This window comes from Eurosta solidaginis, chromosome 1, assembly GCF_040869045.1.
Source record: "Eurosta solidaginis isolate ZX-2024a chromosome 1, ASM4086904v1, whole genome shotgun sequence".
Taxonomy (NCBI): domain Eukaryota; kingdom Metazoa; phylum Arthropoda; class Insecta; order Diptera; family Tephritidae; genus Eurosta; species Eurosta solidaginis.
In genome coordinates this window covers 252951864-252965811 of record NC_090319.1, presented here as the reverse complement: position 1 = coordinate 252965811, position 13948 = coordinate 252951864, and the positions used below count along the sequence as shown (strand labels likewise).

The 13948-nt window shown below is 36.9% G+C and overlaps 1 protein-coding gene across 7 annotated transcripts in view; it reads left to right on the top strand.

Moving 5' to 3' along the window:
• heph (polypyrimidine tract-binding protein 1 heph) overlaps positions 1 to 13948 on the top strand; it is a 973663-nt gene that overhangs the window by 556448 nt on the left and 403267 nt on the right. Inside the window, exon 1 of one of the 7 annotated variants that reach the window (XM_067760372.1) lies at positions 24 to 50. The exons of the other annotated variants lie outside the window; for them this stretch is intronic. The gene's annotated coding sequence lies outside the window, so the exon portion shown is untranslated. Of the gene's footprint in view, positions 1 to 23; positions 51 to 13948 lie in introns of those variants that run through there. 7 annotated transcript variants of the gene reach the window in all.

Below are 13948 nucleotides of genomic sequence, written 5' to 3'. Positions count from 1 at the left end.
ATTTACAGGTAAGACTTGATGAACAACTTTTGTATAAATTAAATAACTTGGTAAGCAAATCAACTTAATCACATGAATTTTAATTAAGGCTATTCAAGTAGGCGTGATTATCAGGTTATCGGCTTATATGCTTATATTTTTTACTTATAACAAAAACAAAATACACAATACAGAAATAACTGTTAAGCAGACAAATTCATAATCACGGTGACATGAATTATTTTTTGGCTTATCAAATGAACGTCCGAAAATATATCCTGAACCGATTTGTTGCGTTGTATTAAAAAAAACCAAATCTCTTTCTTTAAAATTTTAGAAATGTTTATAAAAAAATCTTCGATTGTTTCCGAAAATAGTCTATGATATACATAATTGGAGCCAATTTTATTACTGTACCAGCAGCCCCGGAAGACTTTATTCTGCCCTAATTTTAGTCTATCTGCATAATTTTTTTGGAAGTTTATACCTATTATTCTCCCTTTTCCTTATCCTTTTATTCACTCGTCCCTCTGCCTTTCTCACACTCTCCGTCCCTTTCCACCTCCTCGTCTTTTCTTAGTCTAGTCCTATCTCTCTATCTTCGTCTAACTATCTCTTTTTTAGTCTCTTTCTCCCTCCCTATTTCCCTTCTCTATAGTTCTTTTTAATCTTCTCCACCCTTTCCCAGTCATATTCCCAGCTGCAGTCCAGGTCCAAGCCTGATTCCCGTTTCAGGTCCCAGCCACAGAAATGAACAACGCTTTAAGCGACGCCAAAAGAGAATTGCTGATAATAGCAATACGGAGTTTATACGTTTGAACTCGAACATTTAATTTCGGACGTATGCATGTAGGTAATATCAATTCATGTCTTCCAAATATCACAATACAATTAACCTTACTTTAAAGCTCTCATCAACAGTTTTTATTTGATATCCATATTGTATAAATACATCCTAGGGTTACCCGGGTCACCGTTTTGTGTATATCTCAAAACCCTAGCCACCTAGCGAGATAAAAGTATGCCTAGGGACTTCCGTGGGGGAAACTACATAAGCACGCCCATTTTTGCATTATTCCGTTGTGTAATTTAGGCGCCATTACGTAACAAAATACATATATATGATTTTTAATGGTAAAATGATCTGTGACTCGCCTTTGAAGCTTAGATCAAATGGTGTTAATTCATCTTTGAAAATTGCTCTATCAGAAATAAAATTATTTGAAACAAGTAAAGGTATCTAAGTTCGGGTGTCACCGAACATTATATACTTAGCGTGAGATTCAATAGTACATTTAATTTCAGATAAATTACTTTTCTACATAACACGTGACACCGCCCGTTTAAAAAAAATTTCTCCCCATTTCCTTTTACAATAAAACTTGATAAGTGAAATATCATTGATTCAAAATTATTTTTTGCTAAGTTATAGCTTATTATTCTAGTCTACGACCCTTTTAAACTTGTTTTATATCTAAGTTGCCGTGGTCTTTAACCGATCCCGTTAATTTTTACTAGAAATATTTTCTGCTATAGGGAAAATATGTGTACCCAATTTTGTTACGATATGTTAATTTTTCTTCGAGTTACGGCTCCCGAAACATTGAAAATTGCTTAGACAAAAAAGGGGCGATGCCACACCCATTTTCAAAAATTTTAGTGTTTTCCAATTTAATGTTTTAATTCTATTTAGAAAGTAAAATTCTATTGATACAAATCTCTTTTTCGCTAAGATATAGCTTATTATTTTCATCTACGACCCTTTTAAAAATCTTTTATATAAAAGTGGGCGTGGATCTCGTCCATTTTTTCTAGAAATATTTCCTGCTATGGGGAAAATTTGTATACCAAATTTTATTACGATCCGTTAATTTTTCTTCGAGTTATGGCTCCCGAGACATAGAAAATTGCTTAGTCATAAAAGGGGCGGTGCCACGCCTATTTTTTTAAATTTCAAGTATTTCCTATTTATTGTTATAAATGCACTTGGGAAATGAAATACCATTGATATAAAGCTCTTTTTTGCACAGATATAGCTTTTATTATTCGTCCACGACCCTTTTAAAAATCTTTTATATAAAAGTGGGCGTGGTCCTTAACCGATTTCGTTAATTTTTCTTCAAAGCATTCCTTATAGGCCTTAAAGGCAACCTCTCCGTTGAATTTTGTTAAGATGCGTTCAACGATTTTTGATTTATGATTAATAATATTTTTAAAATTGATTTTATCACAAGTGGGCGGTGCCAAGCCCATTTTAAAAGTTTGTTTCAAATTTTTATCAAGAGTTTCAATATCAGTCCACACGTTAAATTTGAACATTCTAGGTGTATTATTTACTAAATAATCAGGTTTTTTGTGTTTTCCAAAATGTTATATATATAAAAGGTGGGCGTGGTTATCATCCGGTTTCGCTCATTTTCAATAGCAATCTATTCTGGGTCCAGATAAGCTCATGTACCAAATTTGGTGAAGATATCTCAATATTTACTCAAGTTATCATGTTAACGGACAGACGGACGGACGGACATGGCTCAATCAAATTTTTTTTCGATACTGATGATTTTGATATATGGAAATATATATCTATCTTGATATAAACTGTATCTAGGTATCTAGGTATAAACTGTACAACCAACCGTTACCCAATCAAAGTTAATATACTCTGTGTGCAAAGCACTCTGAGTTTAAAAATAAAACCCTTTATCAACATCTCTCTGAATATTTTAGAAAATATCGAGATGAACGACAACTTCGTGTGAAGTTAGCCTCAGAAAACCAGGCGCATATATTAGGGTGGGTCAATTTGTATGTACGAAAGTTAACCGATATCGCGCCATCGATTTTTCGATAGGACTTAGGCGCAGGAAAAAAATTGCACTACGCATACCCAAAAAAATAATTTTCGAGCCTGCGAAATTTAATTTTTTTTTTTACTTTTTTTCGACTTTGATTTTTAAGATTATTTCATGACCTACTAATTCTACGTGTTTACATATATTTTCAATTCCTAGGAACTATATTAATTTCTGTCAAATTTTCCCGTTTCTCCTTTATTTTGTGCTTCTAATTTAAGATTACACTCTAGAGGGGAACCTTTTTATATAAAAAAAATCCGCATCTCTAAAATTTTATCATAATTACCGATTATCGTAGGGAACCACTTCTATCGGAAATCTAGTTATATAATTAACGATTAGGAGTTAAGTACGAAAATCAAGATAAACTCGTTACATGTAAACTAAGTCTTAGAGGTAGGGTATTATAGCACAATGTTAGGTTGTAATGATCTAAAGGGATCGAGATAGACATAAACTTCCATATATCAAGATTATCAGCGTCATATGTTGATTGGGCCGCGTCCATCTATCTGTCCTTCAGCTGTTAACATTTGTGTTAATACCTGCCTAGGTAACCGAAATCAGGACCCAATATAAAAAGCGCCGTACTAAAAACGTGGTTCAACAAAAACCTCTATTTGAGTTTTACACTAAATTAAATAAAGTTTTAAATAAAAAAACGGATGTATCCATTTTTTATGTCTTTAATGAAATTAATTATTAGGTAGAAAAAAGTTCTTTTTTTAATTTTAATTGGAGTAGCAGTTTTGTTCTAGTTACGTCCAAATACAGAAATTTTGAGAAAAAGTTAAATTAAGAGGGAGTTCTGTTTAAAGATACTTTAGCTCCATAGACGGTCCTGCTAAAACCGAAGTTAAGAAGCAAAGTTTTTAATCTGCAGAAGAGAGGAGTACTCTATTTTGCGAGAGACAATATCTACAAAAGACGAAAATTCCAGAAGCACTCTCCTGTTTCATAATGTAAACAATCTTATAATCGGCAACGTGAATCATAGAATGGACTAGGCTCAGAAAGTACACAAAATAGATAACAGGATATTTTAAAACTAATAGTGGCACCTGTGTACAAGTTTTATTTATCATAACCGTTCTTGACATTTTGAAAAAAAAAAAAAGTTTTCGCATGTGTTTCAAATATCAATCAATATCAAGAGTTTTTAGGCCGAGCTTCTCCTTCACTTGGGTTTTTATTCGACTAAAAAACAAGCTCGCATCAAACCTTCAGTTATCCTAAGACTCAACTTAACAAAAATTAATTCCAACATCGACGCAAATGATGATAAAGAATATATTACAACATTCGTCTTATCTAGCACTATAACCAAGAAAATAAAGTTCATGCTTAGGTACTTTTTAAATACAAAACGAGATTTCCAGTCGCTCTTCCCATCTCGTTTCATCCCTAAACTTCAACATTTAAAATCGTTGCCCAGTTACATCTTGCTTACACGAAACAAGTAAATTTCACATAAAAGCTTCTTTACGGTTGTTTACTTGCGATCTCTGCTTACTTTGTTAGTTATGTGTGTACGTGTGAATTCACGATATTAACTTGCCAATTGCCATCTTGACCAACACACCAATACACAACATCGCTCTTATTAAAAAAAGTAAAAAACTAGCAACTTACCAAACCAAAGTAGCTCCAAATTTCGTTCTTTCACTTCCAAGCATCGAGGTGCTATAATTGAATTTTAAATAAACCCATTTACTGCTCGCCTTTCTTCTTTGTGGCACTTCTGAAATTGTGTATGTATGTGTATGTGTAGCATTCTGTGCATAGTCAACATTTTATGTGTACGTAAATGTACTGTACGAGTTCTTCCTTACCAATTTAAGCATCAACCGAACTCAACTCTGGACACTTAAACTACCGCATTTTATGTGGTGCTACGCGCGTACAACTCCAAGGAAAATACGTAGCAGCTCTGCTTTCCAAGTCAGGCTTCCTAACGACTACTTAAGCACATTTCTGTCACAAATACAGAGAATGTACTTACATACATACTTAACGTACGAGTATCTGGGATGTGGTGTCTCTTTGGTGTCTACATCAAATCAACCAGTTAGCGTATGAGCCAACGTGTCGTATACATAATGCAATCTTATTGGAGAATTCAATGCTCCCTGCTTAAATTGGAACATTTGTTGGTTATTTTGTACGCTGACGTTTATTTCATTGTTGAATATGAATTGCTGTAATGCTTCTGGTATTTCGATATCTTTCTGCACTTTATTCAATGTATTAGTCACTTAGTACACTTGTACACTTGTGTATATATGTACATATGTAGCTATAGTTAAGTATATTTCTGTGTTCAAAAGTATGTTTGTTGCATTGATATTTCGTCTTCCTGGTATTTTGGCCTCTTCAATTGACAGTTAAGAGTATAATTTTATTGGTTTACGATTTTTTACGGTTCAATAATAAGATTTGCACTCCGTTGCTTGCATGCATGTCTTCCTTGTAAAAATGCATTGAAATTTACTCATTCTTAATACCTTTTTGGTTACGATATCATCTGCTTCGAATTTGGTCAATGAAAATTGTTATTGCCCAAGCAAACATATTCGCGTGGAAAACTTTTCGGTGATAAAACGTGCGCATATGTAGGTGCTAGACAAGTTTATAGAAAGCTTTATGGCCGAGGAAATTGTGAAAAAACACCTGAGCTAGCTTACTTTAACTTCGTTTTCAATGTATCAGCTTTTCAATACTCTAAGCTAATTTTTACTAGCCCTCTTCATCTTGAAAATTACTATCTTGCATTTAAAAAAAAATTTAAACTCAAAATGCATGCCCAAAAGAAAGATCTCAAGTAAACTTGTAAAGTAAAATTCTCGTAGTAGAAGTAGCTTCCGATATGTTTAGCCATTATGCTCCCCTTGACCGACATCTTTGATGTTTTTTTTTCAATATCGTGGTCGAAAACCGTGTTTTAACAACAATAGCTCTGCAATAATGAAAATGATTACAGTGAAATCGACGTTTGATTACATTTATAATATTATTGGTATTAACACTAAAGAAGTGATTATTCGTCAATATATTCCGAAGTCGAAAGAGCCGAATGAGCAATTGGGACACCTTTTGTTATAAACAATTTCTTTTCCATTTGTCGAGGAGCCTTACATATCTGCTTACCGTATCTCATCAGTTCCTTCCGAAGGTCATTTTATTGATGACACTGCCGAGCATAGCTCGCCAAGTGTCTCCTTTAGCCTCCTTCGCTTCTTAACTTACCTTCTTAACTTACCTTTATTCAACTCAACTTGATGTAATTATGATCAAAGTTTAGGGAAGCCAATCTTTTTTTCATAGAAAAAGTTCCACCTCTAGATTGTAATCCCTAAAGCGCAAATAGAAGAGATAATTTAACAGAAAATAATCTAGTTTCCAGGCATGGAACATATGTAAACACGTAAATTCTTTATTTACGATTTATTGTAGATTAAGGCATATGTAAACGTGGTTCTTAGCCTAACTATAAGAATAACTATCAAGCCCGACAAACGTATAATTGCAAGTAAGAAATTTTTCAATCGTGTAAATCGTTGTTGGTTTATAGCTGTGTAAATAAAAATTTTGGCTACCGCCGTGGTGTGATGGTAGCGTTCTCCGCCTACCAAACCGAAGATCCTAGTTCACGCCCCGGACAAAGCAACATCAAAATTTTAGAAACAATTGGGGTCGCCCCTCGGTAGTGTTTGGCAACCACCCCGAGTGTATTTCTGCCATAAAAAGCTACAGGTACAGTCATACGGCGGAGTGGATAGAGACGTCCAGTAAATATGACTCAGATTCGAAAGTCAGTACCCGAAAAGCTGGGTGATGAATCTGTAAATACAGAAAGATGTCCTAGCAACCATAAACGTGTGAAAGTTTTGTAATTCTTCTCTAATATAAACAACAATTAACTTATCGCAACTTTTTACTTAGCCTAACTTAATGTTTCACTTACACTTAAACTTACTTTAACCTTTACACTTCCAAATCATTTGCTTACTTATTACTGATTCTTTATTATTGATAAAAGGAACATCATCTCTAAAAATATAAAAACAAAGTCAACTAAACTTATTTGTCACACAAAAATCCTCTGGTGCAATCTAATTGATTCTTAAGGTTCTGTTTTAGAAACTCATTCTCCCCGAATATTTGTATAATTTTCTAATTTCCTATTCACTATTTTTAAATTACTGTTACGCACATCTCCGCCATTAAAATTTATTTTGCTTAATCTATTCACTTCAGTACAAGTCAGACACAGCTTACTTAAAGTCCTACATTTCTTTGCATTGCCAACTCTTCTTTCGAATCTTTAGAAGTGTGCGCCTTACTTCAACAAGAATAAGGAAGCCTTAGAACAAAAGGACTGCTGTCTTGCACCATTAATAACCAATTTACTAATTAACTTTCTTTTCATGTGTTTTTAAGCAGACTTACACCTGCCATTTACCATCCTTTTTGACACATACACACACACATTAGCACATACTCGCATACACTTTGGCAAGTGAAGATAAATTCGTGTCAGTGGCGAAATTGTAAAAGCCATACAGTGCTTATAGTTTTTAAGATTTAATATGAGAATTACTTTCCTCTAATAATAATTTGCTTTAGTGTAGTACAAATGAGAGAAAATTTGTTGTAGCTCGCATATTTATTCAGGTGCGTGTGGGTAAATGTTTGTGTATTTAGTAAATCATTCACAATGGTAAATAAATATTTATTAAAGGTTCCAAGGTCAGTTAATGGAAGGGTCAATGGTATTAATATAGAGCGATATTATTTTTCATACCGCTGGGTATATGAAGGCAAGCAGCTATACAAAGCGGTTTTCATTTTTGTAAAAAGGGGATAGAAAAAAGCGGATAACTTAAAATTAAAATTCTGACAACTTTGTTAAAGCAAGAGTTGTTCTAATAAAAAAAATATCGAAAGGCTGAAAACACGCAAAGGTGTAAGTACTTAAACCTTTTCAGGATTCTGATTCCCTTCTTTACTTTTCCTGTTCTTCTTGCTAAAGCCCCACGAAATTAAAGGTAAAGTAATTCATTACTTCTCTTATGGACTTAGGCACTTTTCAGCTTTTTTATACAAATAAATCTAGGCTTTAGCAGATACTAAACTAATTCATAAAGTTAGAGCAAAGTTACGTCACTTTTGTCGAGAAAAGTTTTGTGTTTGTATTTTAGGGTACTTGTTGCACGGGTTTGCTAAGTAGAAAGCCTGACATGTTGCCAGCTTCATACACTTTATTCCTTTATTATTTTTTTCTTTTGGCGCTTTGTAGAGTTGTTGAAGTGGCCTAAAAATAGAAGAACAAATTTAATACCATTTGGTTTTTCTGTTAATTATGTAGTTGTGGGTAAATTCTAAAAATAGTAAAAGCAAAAAAGAAACAACCCACGTAGGCAGTCATGGCAAGGAGACTAGAAAAAAACCTTTATTGGTCGCAGCAAAAAAAAAATAGAATATTCCACATATACAGATACTCATGCCGAGTTATTTGCACAGCAAACATTTGCAAAAATATAACTTTCGGCAATTTTGATTGTGGCTACAAAAAAAAAAAAAAATTAATCAACTCACCACAGCTCCACGTTCACAAAGAGGTGTGTGGAATGCTGGGTGTGTTCTGCGGCAAATTTTTTTTTTTCGACGTTTTTTTATATAGCCGATTTAACGTTTGTCACCAAATTTCAAGAAATATTGCAAAATCCTGCAACCGATTATTCATTGAGGACCCATGTTTTGGACTTAAAACATTTCTCAGTACTCGATGGCAATGCAATACGACGGAATAAAACAAACGCTATGTGGCACAGTCAACGATACATTTAAAAAACTCACCCGAATTTTGAAACTATACGACCGAGCTCTGAGTAACTTCCCGATAACATTAGGACCTCAAACTTTGAGCATATTAGTAAGCAATATTCTCAAAGATGGGACAGTGATCTACATATTTAGAGATGGAGATCTTGCGTACGATTTATAATAACTTCTCATTGAGCTTGAAACTTGATATTTTACACTGGTCGATATAATCAAAAAAATATTCGATATAAAGAATCGTATTTTAGGTAATTTCCGTGGTCTATGGCAGTGACAAAAAGTTTTGCTAGGTGTCGTGCGGATTTTAAAGAAAATTAAACGGACCGTATGGAATCTTGCAATCAGCTCTTGAGAGACGTTCCATATAACTACAAATTTAATAACTTATAAATATTATAGAACCCGATCACAATGCAATAAATATTCGGATGGATGGCGCAGTGGGCAAGATTTTTATAAGCTTCGAATCAAACGGCGGAATCTTGCCATCAAGTTGCAAGAAAATATTTTGAAGTTTTTTTGATTATTTTTTTTCCACATAAATATAATTATACAATCAGTAGCGTTGTTTGAATTAAATTAATGAATAGCGAATTAGGTAAATTACATGAAATATTTTCACAAATGAAAATTGGGTTGATCGGCAGATGCGTTGGTATGAAAAAAATGTGCAATGTATGTAAAGAGTAAATTCTTATCTACATTTAATTTATTTTGAAAGTTCCAGGGTGCCATTTATTTTTGTTTTTTTTTGAGTCGGAAAAGACAGGGTAAAAAATTTGTCTTTGTGAAAAGTTGTGTAGTCCTATTCTCTTGACGTGATACGTCCGGAAATAAAAATTTAATCCGGAATTTTTTTTAATGCGACAACTAAAGCTTGTGCTTATGTAGCAAAGTGGATGTGATTACTGTGATTACAAGAGAAAGCGGTGTATCAAATTTCACTGCAATATCTATTGGAACGAATTTTATTGAAAAAACAAAAAAATACTGGTGCAAGCTTACTACTATATATATTGGTAAAACTAAGGTTACTAAGGGAGTTCAGAATTTTGTGTATTTGACGTTGGAAAGTTGCTATAGCAAATATAAGCTACGGATCGTGAGAAACTTTTTTATTTTTCAATTTTTTCTTTCCACATTTTGTTTTGTATTGACAGTTGCTGGTTTTCTATGCAATATGTAAAAAATAAGCTACGGATTTTGATGTTAAGAAATTGCAATGGCGCAGCAAATGTATAGCCGTGTATTTGGTTAGTGTATTGTAAAAAATATATAACGCAAGTCTGGAAAGCAATGATGCTAGACCATTTGTACAAAATCCTGAGCTCCCTTAGTTTACTTACTTACTTACTTAATTGGCGCTTAACCGTCTAAACGGTTATGGCCGTCCAACAAGGCGCGCCAGTCGCTCCTTCGCTCCGCCAACCGGCGCCAATTGGTCGCACCAAGGGAGTTTAAATCGTTTTCCCCCTGGTCCTTCCAACGGAGTGGGGGTCGCCCTCTACCTCTGCTTCCATAGGCGGGTTCCGATAGAAACACTTTCTTGGCCGGAGCATCATCTTTCATTCGCATAACATGGCCTAGCCAGCGCAGCCGCTGCGTTTTACTTCGCTGGACTATGTTGATGTCTGCGTATAGCTCGTACAGCTCATCATTAAATCTTCTTCGGTACTCGCCATTGCCAACGCGTAGAGGTCCATAAATCTTTCGAAGAACTTTTCTCTCGAACACTCCCAAAGTCGCTTCATCTGCTGTTGTCATGGTCCATGCTTCTGCCCCATATAGCAGGACGGGTACGATAAGTGACTTGTAGGGTATGATTTTCGTTCGCCGAGAGAGGACTTTACTTTTCAATTGCCTACCTAGTCCAAAGTAGCATTTATTGGCAAGATTTATTCTTCGCTGGATTTCAGTGCTGATGTTGTTGCTAGTGTTGATGCTGGTTCCCAAATAAACGAAGTCTTTTACTATTTCGAAATTATGGCTGCCAACAGTAGCGTGGTTGCCAAGGCGCATATTGATGACAGCAGGTACTTCGTTTTGTCCTCATTCACCATCAAACCCATCCTTACCGCTTCTTTTTCCTGTTTGGAGTAAGCAGAACTAACAGCGCGGGTGTTTAAGCCGATGATATCAATGTCATCAGCATATGCCAGTAATTGCACGCTTTTATAGAATATTGTTCCAGTGCGGTTAAGTTCTGCAGCTAGTATAATTTTCTCCAGCATCAAATTAAAGGAATCGCGCTATAGGGGGTCACCCTGTCTGAAACCGCGTTTAGTTTCGAACGGCTCGGAGAGGTCCTTCCTAATTCTGATTGGGCTGATGGTGTTGCTCAACGTCATTTTGCACAGCCGTATAAGTTTTGCGGGGAAACCAAATTCAGACATAGCGGCATATAGGCAGCTCCTTTTCGTGCTGTCGAAGGCGGCTTTAAAGTTAACGAAGAGGTGATGTGTGTCGATTCTCTTTTCACGGGTTTTTCCAAGATTTGGCGCATTGTGAAAATCTGGTCGATGGTAGATTTACCAGGTCTGAAGCAGCACTGATAGGTGCAATCAGCCGGTTCACGGTGGCCTTCAATCTTTCGCACAATACACTTGAAAAGACCTTATATGCGATATTAAGAAGGCTGATTCCACGATAGTTGGTGCATTTTGCAGTATCCCCTTTCTTGTGGACTGGGAAAAGAACACTTAAATTCCAACCGTCGGGCATGCACTCGGCCGCCCACATTTTGCTGAGAAGCTGCTGCATGCGCCTTACCAACTCCTCGCCGCCGTACTTGAATAGCTCCGCAGGCAATCCATCAGCGCCCACGGCCTTGTTGTTTTTCAATCTGGTTATTGCTATTCTAACTGCGTCATAATCGGGCGGGGGGACATATATTCCATCCTCATCGATTGTGGGATCGGGTTCTTCATCTCTGCGCGGTGCATTGCTGCCCCCATTTAGGAGAGCAGAGAAGTGTTCCCTCCATATTCTAAGCACTTTGTGGACATCAGTTACAAGGTCGCCCTTTTGGTTCCTACAGGAGTTTGCCCCGGTCTTAAAACATTCCGTCTGTCGCCGTATATTTTGGTAAAAGTTTCGGGCGTTATTCCTGGTGGCTAGCAGCTGAAGCTCCTCGCACTCACGCCTTTCTGCTTCTGCTTTTTTTCTTCCTGAAAAGGCGCCTCGCTTCCCTTTTCAACTCACGATAGCGTTCACACACTACTCTTGTCGCGCTCGCTTTTAACGTAGCCCTGTAGGCAGTGTCTTTTCTTTCGGTTGCAACGCGGTATTCTTCATCGTACCAGTGGTTTTTTCGTGGCCGCCGGTAACCAATTTTTTCCTCGGCGGCAGTACGAAGTGCTTTGGAGATATGCTCCCACTGCTCCTGTATTCCTTCAGGCTGAGTTGTGCTCTCAGAGAGCAGGTGTGAGAGTCGAGTTGCGAAATCATTGGCAGTCTGCTGTGATTGAAGCTTTTCGACGTCTAGCTTTCCTTGTGTTTTTTATTCCTTGGTTTTAGCCGCGCTGAGGCGGGTGCGAATTTTGGCTGCAACGAGATAATGGTGCGAGTCGATGTTAGGTCCTCGGATCGTGCGCACATCTAAAACACTGAAGGCATGCCGTCCGTCTATCACAACTTGATCGATCTGATTGCGAGTATTTCGATCAGGAGACAGCCATGTAGCTTGATGTATCTTTTTATGCATGAATCTCGTGCTGGATATGACCATGTTTCGAGCACCGGCAAAGTCAATCAGCCTCAGTCCGTTAGGAGAAATTTCACTGTGTAGGCTGAACTTTCCGACTGTAGGGCCAAAAACACCTTCTTTTCCCACCCTGGCGTTAAAGTCGCCAAGCACGACTTTTATATCATGACGGGGGCAGCGCTCGTACGTGCATTCTAATTGTTCATAAAAAGTGTCTTTCACCTCATCGTCTTTTTCCTCTGTCGGCGCATGGGCGCAGATGAATGATATATTAAAAAATGTTGCTTTTATTCGGATAGCGGTGAGACGCTCGTCCACAGGCGTGAACGCCAGCACTTGGCGACAAAGTCTCTGTCTCTGTCTCTGTGATGTCAGATTTTGCTTTGGCGAGGACATCAACCAGCCGGGCATCTGCACCAATCCCATTCAGGGAGCGGACGTTCTAGGTGCATGCCCTCAATTAATTGTCCTTCAAGCGTTTTCCATGGTCGTCATCAATAGAGAGTGTATTTATCCGAGGCTTGTTGTTATATTTCATTGGAGTATGGTTTTACGTGGCGGGTCCCAAGCCCAGCGCACAACCCGCTCAGCGGGGGTGAAAATATTACTTGCACTTTTATATAGCGAGCCGCTTGCTCCAAGACAGACACCCGCTTGCAGCCACACCTAGAGGTGTACAGACGCTGCCGATGAGATCTCCCCCTGGCCCTTAAACCGATTATGTCAGAGTGGCCTAGCCAGGTTGTCGCCTTCTCACATTAGCTCACCGCTCCCTTAGTTTATCTAAGATAAATTTATATTATTATCAAATCCAGATAGCTAGAGGAATCGATTGGTATAAAACTTATTGAAATGGAATAGGGCGTTGCTTTTTTGTGGTATCAGAGTTTAATTCTAAAAAAAAAATCGAAATTCAGCAGACTTAAGCTGCGCTTCTCTTTAACTGGCATCGTGCTGCTTTTTTATTTTTCCTACGAGTTGGCAAGATGGTACCTTCATCACCGAACGGCATCCGCGCATCCGCGAGCAGATGAATTTTTGCTGAGAAACTTTTCGTGGCAGAAATACATTCGGAGTGTTGCAAAACCACTACCGGGAGCCGACTCACTTCTACATTTTTCTTATTGAAAAAATTTACTATAAAAGGAATTCATTAACTTTAATTGCAGCCGTTGATTATCTACCCATTTATAACCTTTTGTGTCTCCACTGACAACTTTGGTAAAATATAAAAATGGTACAGAAGAAAAAGCTTAAAGCTTACGAAATATATGCACATCATAAAGTCTCTATGTATAGCAAGAGTGTAAGAGTGCAATTTTGTTAATTAATTTTTTGTTTCATACCTTTTTGATGGCATAATGTCTGGCTGCTTTGAAATGTGTGAATTCAAAGAAGCGGTGCAAAATTTGTTTTTGAAAAAATTACTTGTTTGTGCTTGAACAGACGACAATTGCTCAGCTCGTTTATGCTAGATATTTCAACTTCTGGCTTGTGGGAACAGCGAGTTTTTTTAAATTTCTATTTGTGGTCCTGGTGTATGTAATTTCATTCTCCAACTTTTGTA